At 33.4% G+C, this 16,600-nt stretch overlaps 1 protein-coding gene across 1 annotated transcript in view; it reads right to left on the bottom strand.

The window, feature by feature from the left end:
• The window catches only part of LOC129795447 (mediator of RNA polymerase II transcription subunit 1), a 1,235,552-nt gene that overhangs the window by 155,946 nt on the left and 1,063,006 nt on the right, over window positions 1–16,600 (bottom strand). The gene's annotated exons all lie outside the window — the stretch shown is intronic.

Below are 16,600 nucleotides of genomic sequence, written 5' to 3' on the forward strand. Positions count from 1 at the left end.
CAAATAAACTCCTTCATTAAGTAAATAAAGAAAAATTTTCTCCTCTTTTCTTAGCTTCCTTTTAAGAAGTAATTTCAATGGATAAAGCAATTATTTGTAAATTCATTTCATTGATTGATAAACTTTAACGACATTTTGACTGATTAAATCATTCTGTTTGCACAAAAGCATAAACTTTAACCCTTTGAGGATCTGATATTTCTAAGGTTAAACTTCTCCTTAATTTTCTCACAAAAAGAAAATGTTTTTCCAGGTTTTCTTTCACAATAAGTTTTAAAAAATTATTCTTTGAGGACATAAAAAATCCTTCAAGGGTTAATAAATTCTCCAATAATGTGCAATACATGCAAAATTTTCTATTTATTTAATTCTTCAACCTCCAAGCTGGCACTTGATCATTTGAAGCATAAAATAAACCAAAGCATATCAGCATATCGAAAGGAATTGTTTAATTATACATAACCTGCACATACATAGTTGCATAATATTCAATTCGCATTTGCACGTCTCACCCTCAAAGAATACCTACATAGAGTAATGTTGATCCTTCTCCTTCTCACACGTCGACATCCACGGTGATTATCTACACCGACCAACACTTTGCCTGAGAGAGTATGAGGCATCGCCCCCCACCTACACTGGAGCAATTTATGCAAAGTGAAATGGGGTTAGATGCATTGAGTCATTTAGTGAATGATTCACGTGTCACCCTTGTTAAATATTTAGTCAGGAATTTCCCTTGCAATCCCACCCATATAATTTGCCACCCACTTCATTCACCTCAATACTAAATTCAATGGGACACACAGGGTAAGTCACCTGAGAGTGTGTGAGGAAGAAAAGGCCAGGGCGTTAGCAGTGTGTAGTTGGGTATAAATGAATAAAATTCAAAAGGTGACCAAGATGGTGTAAAATAGTTCTTTTCACTGAAATGCATTTTGTGCAAAGATCCACATAGAAGCGCTATAATTTTCCTCAATTAATTGACGCTTATACCTTTCAATGTGCTCTGGCTGGTAAGTCAATAGACGGAATGAAATTAATTGCAAGCAATTTTCTTGTAATTAAAAACTTATAACTTCACATTTTCCATTCAAAGGACATTTTCAATTTCACCCCTAATTACAGGTAAATTGAAAATAAAATAAAACTCCATAGAAATGCGTGCAGAATTTCTTCAAAACTTCATAGCAAAGCTCTCTCAAAAAAAAAGCTCCCATAGTATTGAAATAAATTTCCAGGAGATTTTCCACTTAAGAAAATTTTCCTCGTGTGGAATAATGTTTTACAACATTATCAAAAATGATTCCCAAATAATCACTCCATTCCTACTTATATCTTAAACTTCATCCATGCATTCGCTGGAAACAATTGCGAGAAGCAGCGAGAAAAGCTCAAATAAAGCTCCTTGTTCGTGGAATTGTATGTTTCTATTTGCTGGAAAATCCACACACAGGAGCGATGATATGGAGTGCAATTTACCATGAAGCAAAATTTCAAATTAATCCTCTTATCGATGAATGCTGGAAAATGCAATTGAATCACCCACATATGGCAACAAACGCAGATTTAAGCTTTCAATATTCCCCAAACGATACATTTTATAGGTATACTTCTCTGTATATATATCGCATTTTGCGTGCTTTTCCCCACATAAAACCTCCACTCCCCCCTTCAAAATATCCTCTTTTGGTCCATCAAGCCATGTCCGAAAAACAACTGGATGTTCACACGGATAGCCAAAAGCTCTCCATATATATATTTTTATCGAATTCTTTGCTTCATTGAAGGCGTCGATTTTTTTTATCATGGCTCTGTTGAAATTAAAATATAAAAAAATCTCCCCCCGAAAATGGAGACAAAGTTGCAGAGTGCAAAGAAGTGAAAATAAATTGATAAAAGAGCTTTTCGAGGAGCACACTTCATCGCATTCTTGCAATCTTGCAACCCTCCCTCTCTCCATCGTTGTTTCTCCCTCCGCATAGATACAGTCCCCCCAACTATATAGCATACACACGGATATAACTTTAAATGGGAAATGAAGTAAATAAATTGAACTTTTCTCCTAAGCACTTACAGCAACTTACGAGCTTTCAGCGTGCTACTTTTGTGTCTGTTTATATAACTACCACACACACACATACACAGGAATGGAATAGCAATTACAGATATATGTAAGTGCATTTCTGCTGAGTACACACACACACACACCCCTCTGGGAGGGGGATGCTCTTGCACAAAAAGCTCCAACAACCCTCTTGATTCCATTAAATAATGTTTTACGGTACTTGCAGTCGGGGGAGAACTCCTGTCGTATTGCTCGAAAGCTTTCAGAGCTTTTTTTTTGTACTACTTCTTCTTCACCCCAAGCAGAGCCATTGTTGAATGAAATCAGGACACAGCTAGGAGGGGAGGGGGGAGGTAAAAGAGAGAGAGGGAGTGCGGAAAAGTCTTAACTTGCGGGTGGTTCTGAAGTGTTTGAGATTTGTTATCGTAAATCCACTGATTGTTGATTTTTTTCCACTCTTGTCGTTTAAGCTATAAACTTATTCGTGTATAGATGCTTTGTGGAGTATATTTTAAAAATCTATATATAGCTATATATATTATGGGGAAGGTGAAGTTATTTAATCAGGTGCAAATAACGAAAATTTATTACTTTTTTTAATCTTATCCAGAGAGAATTTTTTGATTTTATGAGAAAAAAAGAATCTTTGCAAGAACATTCTTTGGCATAAAGAAACAGAACACTGCAATAAAGCTTTGTCAATTTTATAGAATCGTTGATGAGCTTAATCCAGGTATATACTCAGGAATTTTTAAATTCTCGTCAAATCTGATTTAAAAATATTTTAGAAAAGTCAATTTTCAACGAAAACTCTTGAAAATTTCACAAGAAAAATTGTAAAATCCTTTCATAAATCGAATCTATTTGAATTTACTAAAAAAAAACATTTTAAGGCGCATAAATTAAATAAACTTAAATAGCTTAGCGTACAAGAACTGCAGTAAAAAAAAACAAATCGTTGAAATAACTATTCGCGAAATTTCCTAAACTTTACTCAATAAATTACACTTTATTACGGAGCAAGCACGTTTGCATCCGTACAACTTGCCTTCCAAATCTGATCTGTTATTTTTGCCGCCAAATCTGTTTCTTTCCCCACATTCCTTGCTTTCACCATTCGAATTCACCACCTTGATTATCCCACTTCGGGAGCGCGCCAAATTCAAAATAATATTTTTTTATTCTAAACTACATTTAATTAGCTTTCGATTAATCCCTATCTCATCATCCAGATCGACTTATAATATAAAAAAAGTTAAAGTATTTCTCAGGAATCAGTCGAGATTCGAGAAATTCCTCATACATTTTGTTTACCATCCCCTTGTTTTATTAGTTTCTTGAACAATAACAATTATTTAATAAGAAAAAATTATTCGAAGTTATACTTTTTAGTTGATAGATTCAAGAAGAATTTCCATCTCAATCTACTTCACTAAATGAAGGAGCTTTGATGCAAAAAATAATTTTAATAGATTTCAGAGGAACATCCAGAAAATTAAAGTCAAACAATGATTTATTTAGACACTAAATTTGAAACATGAAAACACTATTATTCGCATAGTTATGTGTGTACATACATATCAATTTTACACGTGAAATCATATTCATAGTTTTCTCTTGTCAAACTATTGGAAAGCAAACAGCTCAACAATATTGACCACAAAATCGACAAAATCATTATAATAGGCACACATGAAGACCATCGAGTCAACTATTTCACATCAAAATTTGGTAACCCACGCAATTATATCTCTCCACGTTACCAAAAGTCAAATTTTCAGAAGCTTCAATAAATTTATATTTAAATCAATTTTCTCGATTTTCCCACATTTCAAATTGATTTTCAGCTTAAAATTGTATAAACTATAATTCATTTTGTTATATTTTAATCCGTTTATTGATCATACAGTCAAATCCTGCCCATGCCATGAGCATGAAATTGAATTTCTCAAAAGATGTCGCTAGTTTGAAACTTCTGGAAAACAGTTAACGTTTCCCCTCTCCTCTCTTTATATAGAAAATGCAAGGAAATGCGTTATTGTAATGCAATTTGTAAAGCAATAAAAGCTTAAGTCAAAACTTTAACAAACCCTCATGTTCTAAATTGAGGTGTCTCTGCATAAAAGACCACACAGAGTTACAAAAAAAAAACATATCCACATAGTTATCCAATTGGGGGTTATGCACAATGACAAAAAGCATAACCAGGGAGGGAAAATGCAGCGAGGAACTTTTTCATGAATTTCAATGCTCATGTGCTGAACCATGAAAGCAACTCATGGTGCTGCCACAAAATACATATTCTCATGATTGTTGGTTCACCGATAAAATCAAGTGTACAATTTCACATTTGCATTGCACCGAGAAAACCCTTTCGGGTTTTGGTTAGAATTCCAGGCAGCAATGAAGTGTGATCCCCCAGAAATTTGCATTTCAACAATTTCAGAGATGTTGGGGTATCACTCGCCGCTTGAACTTTTTAAACACATCCCTCTAGCGCAGTTCTTTAAAAAGTAAATAGTTTTGTGGTTTGAGGGATTCCCGCAAGTTTGGTCATATGGTGGAGAGTTTTTTTTTATTTCCTCCGATAACTCTATATGGGAGAAAGAATTTTTCCCCTAACAATATGATTCCGCGCTTGAGTGACTCCATTGAATTTTTGATTTCTTCAAATATTTCTTTTTACTTTTCTTCTCTTTGAAATCAAAAAGTTTTTTTTTGTTTTTCTTTTATTAAATTTTTATTTATATAAAATTCGCATATAATTTTCTAATTAGGGGAATATCATCAGGATCATCAGGATTGATGGCATCCCTTTCATTAAAAAAAATCTAAGAAAATATAAATATATATTACAAACGCTTTTCAATGGATTTCTTTTTACTTTTTTTTTAAACATTTTTTTGAGGTTTAAAAAAAGGTTAAGTAAAAAATTAACTAAAAAACCATTTAAAGATGTTTATAAAGCTTAAGATTACTGAGCCCTTACGACTGTTTTTAGTGTAGGACGTTTTCTTTTCCAATTTTTAAAACATTGATTTTTTAACGTATCATCTTCCTTTCTTTCTTTCATTTGACGTTTAATACAATAATATATACCTAACGTTCTTTTTCCTATATTTGATAGTTTTTTCTTAACGTTTGACCTTCTGTTGTCAAGCTTTTTACTTTTACTATTTAGCGTTAGACATTTCTTTTTTAACGTTTGACGTTTCTTGCTAAAAGTTTGAAATTTCCTTTTCTAATATTTGACGTTTTATTTCTAACGTTTTTGATGTTCATTTTTCAAAATGTTTAACGTTTTATTTTAAAATATTTGACATTTCTTTTTTCAACGTTTGACGTTTATTTTTCAACTGTTTCTTGTTAAAAGTTTGAAATTTCCTTTTCTAATATTTGACTTTTTATTTCTAACGTTTATTGATGGAATTTCCTAACGTTTAACGTTTTATTTTAAAATACTTGACATTTCTTTTTTCAACGTTTGACGTTTTTTATCCAATTGTTGACGTTTCTTGTTAATTGTTAGAAATTCCTTTTAATTCCGTTTAATTTAAATTTTTGACTTTTCTTTTTCTAATATTAGGCTTTTTCCTCTCCGTCATTGTATTTCCATACAAATTAAAATAATTTTGAGGCTTTCTAAAGGATAATAAAGCAAAAATAAATAAGCTAAGATCTTTAATCTTCTAATGAAAAATTAATCATGTTTTTTCACATTACATATTCTTCGATGTGTGAAGTTTTCCTCTACGAAAATTTCACCACAAAGCAAACATAAACTTCACGCAACCCTTTCAATATACCACCATCCACACATAACACATTCACATGCAGCATAAAGTCATTTTGCTTGTGTTTGCATATAAATACAACATGTTGGTTAATAATTTGCAAAGGGGGTGAATAATCAATCTATTTAGAAAGTTGCAAATACACCACCCCTGCGTGCTCGGTGGTATGTTGAGTTTTCGAAAAAGCATTAAGCGTGTAGCATTGTTGGGTTTGTGTGTGTGTTTGATGTGGAGGCATCCCCCGAGGGTATAAATTCTAATTTGTTGCATAAAATACCCAGGACAGAATGCGGGGGTGTTTTTCTGTAATTTAAAACGAAACCTCTTACATGTGGGTGTGTGTGTTCAAAAAAAAAAACAAAGAGCAAAGAAAATGTTGAGTGATCGCCAGGAGCGAGGAAAATGAATGTTTTTTGACATGAGGGAGGTGGATGAAAGTTTTTGCTGAATTATTTTCTCATGTGAATTAAATCCTCCAGAGAGACAATTTTCTTCATTGTATCAAACCCCTCTCAACATCTGTCCGCGTTTTTTCAGCAGAACGTGCGGCTTTTTTTGTGCCACAGCAGCATCATCAAATGGAAAAACATTCCACGCGGAGAAGCAATTTGTGGAATTTCATATTAATAAATTTTAACTCTTTACCCTCGCCATTGGTTGTGGCTACACAAAAAATTACGCAAAAAGACCTCTTCGTGGATGGTTTGTGAGAAATTTTAGCAATTCCCCATTGATGTGCCATTGGGATCAATAAATTTAACTCCCTATATAATATTTTATCGAGGGCTTGTGCAAAAAAAACTACATGGGGGATGAAATATTAATTTTGTGTGATAAAATGCAGCATAAATTTTGCAAAATTTTCATTAGAATGTGATTTTTTTCGGCAGAAGCCACTAAGGGTGGATTTTGACCCCATTTTCGGGGGGAGGTTTCACCCCAAAACAGAGAGAGCGAGAGCTGTGCGGTGGATATTTATCATGTTGGAGACAATGGGGATGGAGCATGGAAAATTTCATAATCACCGTACAACGATTGTCAGACATGCCTTGAAGAAGGGAATAGGGGGGGCGGCGTACATTCCCCAGACGAAAGGGGGTGTTGGTGTGGGATTTTCTTGGCAATTTTCGCGGATGGTGTTCCACCACAACTCATTCCACAGAAGACCCTGAAAAAGGCCTCCAAAAAGACGGCGACAACAGGATGTTGCTGCAAAATAAATTTGCCGAGTAAGAAAAACATTTTACAAATTTATGTGCCACGGAGTATTAATTTTTGGTGTACATTTATTAAAATATCTCTTCATAATTTAACATCATCAAATTATTATATTTTTCTTTTCATTTCTCCTCTTGCTAAGAGAAAAGCCTAATTATCCGTCTCGTTTTTTTGATAATTATTTTTTAGAATTTCAGAGAGGTTAGTCAGTGTTTTGAATTTATGTGAATACCCCAGATTAGAAATCCGTATCAATATTGGACAAACCTAATTGCTTACTTTGACCAGGAAAATCCTCCAAGGGTTAATAAATGCATGAAGGACTAGAACGAATATTTCGTCGATAATTCATATCCAAATATTTGTATTTTTCTTCAAATACTTGAAGGAATAAATAAAGCAATAATGACGTCATTGTTTGCATTTTTGAGAAAATTTTGACTAATTTTTTTTCAGCTCATCCCAGAAGAAGATTAAGAAATCTCTCTGATGGTTTCGTATTCTTCATCTCTGCGTGGTTCCTGGAATGATAGCTTTTTCCTAATGGAAGTGAGTAAACTCCTTCGCCACCGTGGATGTCTCTTTGAGTTGTCGCACCGTTGACTCTTGACGATTCTAATTCTTGCGCAAAGGATGCTCTAAATGAATCCAAGTGAAGCATACTTAATACAAATTTAATTAAAAAGATCTTGGAAACATAATGAGGTCGCTGAGATGACAGAGTTTGTCAAGATGGGAAACTTTTTAACACGTGGCTAAGACGAAAAAAAGGATTCCAAGAAAATGGTCCCTCTGAGAGACTTTCACTGCACGTGGAGATTGCCGTAAAATTTATTAAATTTAATTTTCACATTCCCAAGTCCTCAGAGCTGACTTTAAGGGTTCTGTGGGGTTGAGGGGGTGGTGAGAAGGCATTGGTTTGGGGAACTTTAGCGCCGAGTAGCTCCTCCAATTTGAATTTCTTCTTATAAATTTACTTCCCAGTGGAGATTTTGTGTGGTGCTCCCTTCTGGGGTTAACCTCATCATCATCTTGGGTGCTCTCGTGGGAGTCCAATGGTGGCTCTTTGCAAAAACCTGTGGCACATCTCGAGCTCTCCTCTAGCACCAAAAGTGAGACGTCACTCTTGCTGTTTCTTATCTCATGGTAAATATTTGAGATGTGAAGAAGCAGCACTCTCCCACCCACAAAAAGGGAGGTTTTAATGTACGGGGAAACCCCATTTATTTGTAATAAATTCATGAATTTCCCTACAAATGTCGATGTAGAAGTATTTTATCATTCCTCCGACCAAATTCATGATTTCTCAATATGTAGTTTGAGAGCAAACTCTGACGAGAAGCATCCTTCCTCTTAGCTCTAGCTCCGTGTTTGATGCACCGGAAACCTCCTCTTCTTCAGCATTGATTCCGACGACGTCCTTTCAACCGCAAAAGTGTTTTGCACTCACATCGTCTCCCCATTTTACCCCCACTCTCCCCTATTAAACCTTCTACTCTCATATAAATGCTATGTATGGAAATATACATAGTCCAGGAGTCTCATGACCTCATCGTCCTTCCTTTCGCTCCAACGTGTGTGTGGCTCCTGCGGTATATTGGAGCCGACCATGTATGGAGAATGCAAATTTATTGCTCTGCCCAACTGTTCGGATTCTCATGATGCGAGACAAAAGAAATCCCAGGCATCTTCCGCTGTATGGCGAGAGGGTTTGTTGGGGAGGAGGGAATCAGGAGAATTTTCCAATACAGCTATATACAATAGGGATGACGGGGCTAAAAAATTCAATAAGGAATTCAAAATATCATAATTCTTAATATGCCAAAAAATCTACTTAAGGAGATTTTTTAGATTTTCTTTCTAAATGTGAAAGATTTTATAAAAAATTTAAAAAAAAAAATACTGATGATCTTAAAAATTGTTTGACAATTATCTTCTAACGTTTGATGGTTATTGTCAAACGTTTATCGATTCTTTTCTAACGTTTGAAGTTTCTTGTCTAACTTTATCGTTTCTTTCCTAACATTTTTGACATTTGCTCTGGCGACTGACGCTTATTTTCAAATGTCAGATATTTTTTAACGTTTGACAATTGTCTTCTAACGTTTCAGGATTTTTTTTTAATGTTACTGCTTCTTCTCCAACTTTGACTTTTCTTTTCTATCTTTGAAGTTTCCTATAAATGTTTATTTTTTTAACGTTTAAAACTTTTTAAACGTTCAAAAAATTCACTTTTTTTAAGTTTTTTTTAATGTAACGTTTAGTAAAAAAATCATCTTTCCTATTAATCTTGATAATCATTCCTAAAACCCTCAGTGACATTGTTGGCCCCTGTCTCCCCTACGTAGTACTATTTTGCGTGGGGGTGGGTCTACACACACACACTCCCAATATTTGTCTGGTGGTGACGATAAGGAAATCCCCTGGGAATCTACTGCAGTCCCAGTTCAACTAAACTATACCTATTTTGCGAGAGGATTTAAAGTTTTTCACATTCCCCTTCTCTATCCCCGAAAAAAACTTACCCTCCCTCACCCTAAATTCCCATATTGGGAGATTTTTCCAAACATTTGATGGAAAACAATGAAATTCGATTTATTTCCCAATGGGAATTCCATCACATTTGCAGAGATTCAAAGAGGAGTTAATCTTCTTTGCTATCACAATATTTTTTTTTTTCAACATGTGCGGAGATTTTTCCAAGGATTTTCAATTAAAGTTTCAGAGAAATGTTTTTTTTTTTGCTGCAATTCTTGTATTTTATGAGTGCTTTCCCATGAAAAACCTTTACTTTTCATCTTTCCTTTTTATTCATATAGAGTTGATTGTTATTAAAAAATTCTTTAGTCTTCAATATTTTACATTTTTCATAGAACTTTTAATATTTGTGCTATGTGTAAAAAAAGGATAATTTATCGCATGTTTGATGAAAAGCTTCAAGTGAAAAATGCATGTGATTAAATCGATCAATCTTCTCCAGCAAGAAAAAAGACCAAACTCCCACAACGCGCTGCATTGAAGGGAAGAAAGAAAAATCAGAGGGGAGCTTAAGAAAATTCTCTACGAATCCTGAAGGATTCCATGCTTATTTCCCACAGCCAACTCCTGACACATTTAGTGCACTACGATGGAAGAGTTGCGGAAGGATTTGGACTTTTATTCTTCATTAATGAACAACAAATTGAAAGAGAAAATGATGTCTGTGCGCAAATCCTCTACCAGCAAGGAGAAAATCCTTTGGGGAGAATTAGTTGAGGGAGCTTAAATCTCCCATCATGTTGACAAAGATTGTATACGCACACAGTCACACCCCTAATATTTTACCAATTCTTATTAATTTAATAAAAACTTTAATTTTTCTCTATTTTTTAAAAATATATTTTTGCTTTATTTTTTAATACATTTTAAATTTTCTTTTTTGAGAAAAATTACCTGGAAATACGTTGGAGCTCCAACTAGGCTATAAAACAGACAGAAAATAATTCAGAAAAGATAGCAAGTTAAGGGTTAGTACAGAGATAAATCGCAAAAATAAAAACTTAAATATTTCATTGCTAATGCACAACTACATTAAACTTTTCCAACCTCTCTGAGAGGAAAAAGAAGACAGATTTTCTTTAGTTTCCCTTTTTTTCACCATCAATTTATCCTCCCTGCTATCCCACCCACTCCGTGCAGCGTGATGAGACAATTATCTCTTGCTGCTCTTAAGTGATTTCCTTAAATCATGCACGTGCAGGGTGAAAGAAAAAAAAAACGTCAAGGAGGGAGTGAGCTGTGCTGGAAAATGGACGGAAAAAGATAAATCTATCGATGCATAAAACGATGCTCTTCCAAATCATAAAGCATAAATGAAAAAGTACTTTTCAAGCAATAAACGCATTCTAGCGAAAACATTGAATTTAAAGTCATGCAGTGTGGGCTACCCAACCAACGAAGAAGTCATGAAGAATCAGATAAAAGTTTTCTTTGATGAAATTTTTTTTTATTTTCCAAAATGAAAGAAAAGCATTGCAAAGAGATTTCATTTTGCTTGATTTCTGTGACTTTGAGGATGCAGAAAAATGGGGAAATTGTATCGCATTATGGTTATTACTTCTAACCATTCTAGCTTTCATTTTCCCCTAAAAGACTAAAAGATTTTTTTTATCACAGTTTCATTAAAGACCGATAGGACAAGAAAACGCATTTTTTCAGCAATTAGCGACGTTTCGAATAATTTATATTCATCTTCAGTTTCTAGGAATACCTATGTCTAAAAATTTTACACAGTTGGATTAATAAGATTTTTCAAACATTTCTTCAGGAAAAATCTAATAAGAAAAACTTATGCAAAAAGTAATAACAAAAAAGGAAAATTCTTCAACTCTACAAAGGGAGAGAGGAAAAATCTCCTTAATTTACTACACATAAAATTAACTAAAAATGCACAACAAAAATTATCGAGAATTTTCCTTTTTTGTGCTTTTTATCGTTTTTCTTAGATTTTTCTTAAAGAAATGTTCGACAAATCTTATTAATCCAAATGTGAAAAATTAGTATATTCCTAGAGCCTAAAAATAACGTCGTTGAATGCAGAAAAAATCCATTTTCTTTACCTCTTCCCATCACTTTTCCGATGATTTTTCCCAAAATTTTCTTTATCATTCACCCAATTAGAGCCGGAAAAATTTCATAATCCATAATGAAAAGAAAACCAGCTCAATGGTCTTTTAAAGTTTATTTTCACAGCCAATTTCCACCCCAAAAACAACATGAAAAGAGCAAACAAAAAGCTCAAAAAAGCTCTCCTAAAACAACGAACGCGACCATTAGATGCAATTGACACATTTTCACCCGCAATAAACCACACGAGCACAAAACAAACCCCTTTGCCCTTTTTTTTTCATTATTCCATCGCGATATCAATTTTTATCATCCATTGAGGCGACTTTTTTTGTTCATTCGTGCCTTCAATAGATTTTTTTTTGTGCTGTTGTATTTCGCATAAACCAAGCATAAAAAGTGGCTTTTGGTGCGATTTTAATGTCATATTTGTCGAGGATGATTTTCACAAAAAAAGGGAACTCTCTGTCGTACAGTCTATTGTGTGTGGGAGGCAGCAACCCCACCCGCATTCACACCAAAAATTAACCCGTCAAATATTGACAATTCCAGAAATCCTCATTTAAAATTCATTGTAGGATGAGCCAGGGTACAAAAAAAAAATGAGCAACGAACGTGTTTTTCCAACAATGAAGAGTCACAGGGCATGAAAATATATATAACGATGCGGGGGGAGGGATGCAAATATTATATACAATATATAGGGAACACTGTTCATTTTTTCCGCCATGGACTTTTTGCAAATTTTCCCACCTCATCCACTTTTTTTCTTTTAAAGGAAAAAAGAAAAGATTCGTCTCATGCCGAAGATGAAGAGAGAGAAAAAAAGAAGTGATGCCGCGTCATTTTCATTCTGTATGGCTAAAATGTGTTTGAGGTGAAGTGGAAAATTGCTTTTCTTTCCCCCCCACTCGGGAGGCTGCTTCGGGAGAAAATCATGACTCCAAAGGAATTGCGTGTATTTAATAATATGATGAAAAAAAGAGTAAAGAGCTTCATATTGCCAAACTTAATATGTTGTAAGTGTGGAAAAATTCTCAATATTTCTTAGTGCACAACGAGGGTTTTCCACGGTCGTGTCTCAAGGAGTTGCTTGAGGAAAACTAAACACGAAAGGAGGATTTTCACTTCAGCTGCAAAAGAGCGCGAGCCTGCGAAAATCCCACCCAAACACTGCAAAAGCTTCCAAATTGTTTTACTCTTCGTGCGCTTTCTTCCTCCTTTTTTCCCCGGGTGAAAAACCCCTCATAATATATATTGATTTCCTCGCAACGTCTTTTGGGGATACTTCCTTTTCACTTTTCCTCGGGGAAGACACATGAAAAAAAAATTTTCTCTATGGAGAAAATTGGGGAGATCACGGAAGGATGCAGTGGGTTGAAGGAGTTTACCATTTCCTTTCATATCCTCCCCCACATCCTCCAAGCCCTTCATACCAAGGCATTCCGACATATCGCACAGGTATATAAAACAATTTTCCATTTCTTTTACGAACTCCACTTTGGGATGGAAAAAACGATGAAGACGAAGGTTTTTCCCATGATCGACATTTTGGCAATGATTGAAAGATTATTTCGATTATATTTCAACAATGAAAAAGCTTTGAATGATTTAGAGGATCCTTCTCATTTTTTGATTGATTGAGAAAAATGTCTTTAGGAAAAAAAGAAGAGATGATGAATTTATTTGAAAAGAGAAAAAGAAACCCATTATTATGTATTAACCTTATATATGCCAAAAGTTTGAATTTAAAATTACTTTAAAAAATTAATTTTCAATTGAAATTTTTGAAATTTCACACAAGGAGTTCTAAAAGCTCTTCCTTAACTAAACTTATTCGACTTTTGTGCTAATAAATCTTTTTTATGCCATTTTCATGCACTTAAAATTAAATAAAATAAAATAAATGTATTTTTTAAAACCTATCACTGTTATTCAAATTTTAGTTATCATTACTAAAACTGGCACTGATGGAACTTTAGTAGAGAATTTTAGTAAAGAAGAAATTTTAGTTCTCTCAACAGAATATTTAAGTAGTTATGACTATTAAATTGTTTTACGTATTTATATTACTTTTGTCAACAGAAATTTTCGTACATATGTATGTAACTAATATTTGTTACAACTTCTTGGGTTACCAAAGCATAGCTATGCCAACTGGAAATCCAGTTTTTATGACTAAAAAATATATTTTCTGTTATACCTACTAAAATTTTTAGTAAATGTTCCATTACTACAGACTTTAGTAGCTGTTTACTAAAATTTTGAATAACAGTGTATCTTTATCGGCTATTTAAATGATACCAGGAAAAATTATTTAAGGGATTTAAGGTATTTAATTATATTTTTCCATGAAATCTGCTTATTTATTAATTTTCTCAATTAAATAATTATCTATCCTAAAGAATCAATTCATCTATTTTCATTGAAAAGAACTTTTTTTAGAAGGAATCGAAGTCAATAATTTTGAAAAGTGTAGCTGAAATTGATTCTTTTATTCGGTAAAATAACTATGCTGGACCAATTTTAATGAAATTTTAATTAAAAAATCATCTCTGAACTCTCTGAAGAATAAAGAAAATTTAGAAATGACAAAAATAGGTCAACAGAAATATGTTTTAATAATTCTTTTAATCATTTAGAATACTTTCCCAATGAGAAGAATATTTTTTTCTCCGGTTAAAAAAATTAATTTTCAGTTCAACAGACGAGATCTTGAGAGTCTTGAGAAAACTAGTGGGAGGAAAATCTATAAGCTCAATTGATTTCCTCCCCCTGCTCTCATTCCATAATCCAAATAACTCATAAAACAACGAATAAACATTGTTTTCTCAATATTTGCCGAGAAATTATATTGCAATTATGATTATGCAAAAATTCACCGCCCTTCTCTATAAACGAGAAATTCCACAGAAAATCCACCCTCGCGGCGCAGAAGAAGTTGAAGGGAACTCCTCCACGCGAAAAAGTTCTTGCAACTTTTTAAAAACGTTTATTAAATCTCCCACCACTCTGCCGCATTTGCTTGCAATGCAAAAATATTGACGAAACTCCGGCATAATTTGCAATTTTCTTGCAACACAATCACCCCCACATTCTGGATGCTTAAAAGTTGGAAATCAGTTTCAATATAATAATTTTGGCGCCACTCAAAACTCACAAACACAAAACCCCTTTTTTGCCCAAAGAGAGGGTGAGATGGGTGGGTGGGTGGTTCACTATATTGGGGCCCATCTGTTTCGCGGCAATCAGCAATGCGTCTGCAAACAATGCTTAACATTTTCATTACATTATCCATCCTCATGTATGCCTCTCACAATGCCCTATGCTTTAGTACTATATATGTTATGTGTAGTGATCATAGGGGGTGGTTGGCAGAGATTGCACAAAAAATAACATTTTGGGGGTGGAAAATGAATAAAAAATATTTTTTCTGTCAGTGAAAAAAAAACTGGTGGCAAGAGAAATAATATTTTGAGTGAAAAATGCGTGAAAAATATTTTATTACTTTGAGATTTTTTTTCTGTATGGGAAAAGTGTGAAAATTATGTGATAAAATGGAAAATTACTGGATGACAGAGTAGTGATTTTTCACACCTTTTAATTTTTGCAGGGCCTGAATGTTTATAGTTATGATAAAAATGATAAAAGATTCAAAAAGATATGAAATATGGATGGAATAATTTTGAGTTAATTTTAGAGGCATTTTTAATAAATATTAACCCTTTCGCGTCCATTGGGTCATGAGCTGACCCAAACGTGAAACCCAAATGCATCAAATTCAATCAAAAGAGACCATAAAAGACGTTTTGACTGAGAAACGTCCTCTGAAAACATCCACAGATAAAATATCGTGATAAAAAGAGCGCATGTTTCAATGTTTTTATGTTTCACGTAGCACGCGAAAGGGTTAAGTAAAGAAATGTTCTTATAAAGATTTAAATATTTTTATTTGTTATTATTGTTGTTTTTTTTATTTAGTTTTAAATAATTTATATCAATTTTTACATTATGACTCAGAACAGATGGCGGAGCTATTTAAATGATGTCTTCGCCAGGCGCTTTTTGCATACCTCACGCGCTAACATAACCTCACTTTTAATTTTTGCGCGTTAAGAAAGCCTTTATGGGATTGAAAGCCTTTCTAAGAGGTTTTCTTTTGCTAATTAAATTATTTTCGAGATAAAAATCATCACAATTATTAATTTTTTGTTAGATACTTAGGTTAAATTGAGGTTAGGAATATTAACAGGAGCAAAAGGAGCGTCTTTCCTTTTTGGGCCATCTGAGCCATTGTAATGAATGATAACACATCATGGCCGTCATGGCATTATATTCAGAAATATTCCTCAAAGACTCAAAGTAAAAAGTAAATAAAACTTAAAGAAAACATAAGAAAAACCAGACGAGACAAATTCGAGGCTTTTTTTTTGGATAAATTGTGAGAAGATTTTGAAGCAAAATGCAAGTTTTAAGTGAAAAATAAGTGAAAAAAAATATAATAAATTTTTTTTTGTCTCTTTATTAATTCATCAATTATTTTATAATGAATTTACATTATCATAGAGATAATAAATGATTCAACATTATGACATTATTACTAAATTTGGTAAAAAAAAAAATTAAGAAAAGTCATATTCCACGTTTTGCTGAAAATATAGGACAGCTCAGATAAGATTTTGCTCAAAAATATAACGTAAAGCACGATTTAGAACAATTTTGCAATTTAGCTCAACAAGTTATTAATTAATTGATTAATTTTGAGTTAACACTCGGAGGACTTTACTGGTACTTGCTACCAATTGGAACTTAAAAATCGTCACAGAATAAAATCAATTGGACTTATCTCGATGAATTTAGCATCTATGTGTAGAGAATTTTAATTATTTTAAGATAACACAAAGAAAATCGCGAG

The sequence above is a fragment of the Lutzomyia longipalpis genome, chromosome 4 (genome assembly GCF_024334085.1).
Source record: "Lutzomyia longipalpis isolate SR_M1_2022 chromosome 4, ASM2433408v1".
Classification (NCBI taxonomy): Eukaryota; Metazoa; Arthropoda; class Insecta; order Diptera; family Psychodidae; genus Lutzomyia; species Lutzomyia longipalpis.